We start from the raw sequence: 2,708 nt of genomic DNA on the forward strand, positions 1-2,708 counted from the left end.
TACAGTAGTGATGTTGTATTGTCCTGTCTGGACTCTATACAGTAGTGATGTTGTATTGTCCTGTCTAGACTCTATACAGTAGTGATGTTGTATTGTCCTGTCTAGACTCTATACAGTAGTGATGTGGTTTTGTCCTGTCTGGACTCTATACAGTAGTGATGTTGTATTGTCCTGTCTGGACTCTATACAGTAGTGATGTTGTATTGTCCTGTCTGGACTCTATACAGTAGTGATGTTGTATTGTCCTGTCTAGACTCTATACAGTAGTGATGTTGTGTGATCCTGTCTGGACTCTATACAGTAGTGATGTTGTATTGTCCTGTCTAGACTCTATACAGTAGTGATGTTGTATTGTCCTGTCTAGACTCTATACAGTAGTGATGTGGTTTTGTCCTGTCTGGACTCTATACAGTAGTGATGTTGTATTGTCCTGTCTAGACTCTATACAGTAGTGATGTTGTGTGATCCTGTCAAGACTCTATACAGTAGTGATGTTGTGTGATCCTGTCTGGACTCTATACAGTAGTGATGTTGTATTGTCCTGTCTAGACTCTATACAGTAGTGATGTTGTGTGATCATGTCTGGACTCTATACAGTAGTGATGTTGTGTGATCCTGCCTAGACTCTATACAGTAGTGATGTTGTGTGATCCTGTCTAGACTCTATACATAGTGATGTTGTGTGATCATGTCTAGACTCTATACAGTATTGATGTTGTATTGTCCTGTCTAGACTCTATACAGTAGTGATGTTGTGTGATCCTGTCTAGACTCTATACAGTAGTCATGTTTGATAGTGACTATATAGAATAGTAACTGTCTAGGTCACACTTTTATACTTCTGTCAGACATGTTTTTCACTTTCTTAATCTTCTAGGCTACTTGTAAACATCCTGTAATCAGATTGTTCTGCCGATAGTAGTCTATAATAGTCTGTAGTAGTCTATAGTTGTCTATAGTAGCCTATAGTAGTCTATAGTAGTATATGGTAGTCTATAGTAGCCTATAGTAGCCTATAGTAGTCTATAGTAGTCTATAGTTGTCTATGGTAGTCTATAGTAGTCTATAGTAGTTTATAGTAGCCTATAGTCGTCTATAGTAGTTTATAGTAGCCTATAGTCGTCTATAGTAGCATATAGTAGCCTATAGTAGTCTATAGTAGTATATGGTAGCCTATAGTCGTCTATAGTAGCATATAGTAGTCTATAGTAGCCTATAGGAGCCTATAGTAGCATATAGCAGCCTATAGGAGCCTATAGGAGCCTATAGGAGCCTATAGTAGTCTATGGTAGTCTATAGTAGTCTATGGTAGTCTATAGTAGCCTATAGTAGCCTATAGTAGTCTATAGCAGCCTATAGTCGTCTATAGTAGCATATAGTAGCCTATAGTAGTCTATAGTTGTCTATGGTAGTCTATGGTAGTCTATGGTAGTCTATAGTAGCCTATAGTAGCCTATAGTAGTCTATAGTAGCCTATAGGAGCCTATAGGAGCCTATAGTAGTCTATGGTAGTCTATAGTAGTCTATGGTAGTCTATAGTAGCCTATAGTAGCCTATAGTAGTCTATAGTAGTCTATAGCAGCCTATAGTAGTCTATAGTAGCCTATAGTAGTCTATAGTAGTCTATAGCAGCCTATAGTAGTCTATAGTAGCCTATAGTAGTCTATAGTAGCCTATAGGAGCCTATAGTAGTCTATAGTAGTCTATAGCAGCCTATAGTAGAATCTGTTCTCAGCTTTTCCTCTCAAAAGGAAAGGACTGCAGGACTGAGTTTGGAAAACGCTGGTTTACGGGCAGTTCTTCGTCCTTGACCACTGGGATGTGAGATCAGGACATTGTTTTGCTGGGAGATAAATACATATTAACAGACATACAGTACATAGCCTATGAGAGATGGAGGTAGAGAGATAGAAGTAGAGAGAGAGAGAGAGAGAGAGGGAAGGAGAGGGAGACCGAGGGAGAGAGAGGGAGAGAGAGAGAGAGAGGGAGAGGGAGACCGAGGGAGGGAGAGAGAGAGAGAGAGAGAGAGAGAGAGAGAGAAGGAGAGGGAGACCGAGGGAGAGAGAGAGAGAGAGAGAGAGAGAGGGAAGGAGAGGGAGACAGAGGGAGGGAGAGAGAGAGAGAGAGAGAGAGGGAAGGAGAGGGAGACTGAGGGAGAGAGAGAGAGAGAGAGGGAAAGAGAGGGAGACAGAGGGAGAGAGAGAGAGACAGAGGGAGAGAGAGAGAGACCAAATCATGAGAAAACTAAAAGAGAATTACTTGACACATTGGAAAGAATTAACAAAAAAAACAGAGCAAACTAGAATGGTATTTGGCCCTAAACAGAGAGTACACAGTGGCAGAATACCTGACCACTGTGACTGACCCAAACTTAAGGAAAGCTTTGACTATGTACAGACTCAGTGAGCATAGCCTTGCTATTGAGAAAGGCAGCCGTAGGCAGACATGGCTCTCAAGAGAAGACAGGCTATGTGCACACTGCCCACAAAATGAGGTGGAAACTGAGCTGCACTTCCTAACCTCCTGCCCAATGTATGACCATATTAGAGACACATATTTCCCTCAGATCACACAGATCCACAAAGAATTCGAAAACAAACCCAATTTTTGATAAACTCCCATATCTACTGGGTGAAATTCCACAGTGTGCCATCACAGCAGCAAGATTTGTGACCTGTTGCCACAAGAAAAGGTCAACCAGTGAAGAA

This window comes from Salvelinus fontinalis, chromosome 36 (assembly GCF_029448725.1).
Source record: "Salvelinus fontinalis isolate EN_2023a chromosome 36, ASM2944872v1, whole genome shotgun sequence".
Taxonomy (NCBI): Eukaryota; Metazoa; Chordata; class Actinopteri; order Salmoniformes; family Salmonidae; genus Salvelinus; species Salvelinus fontinalis.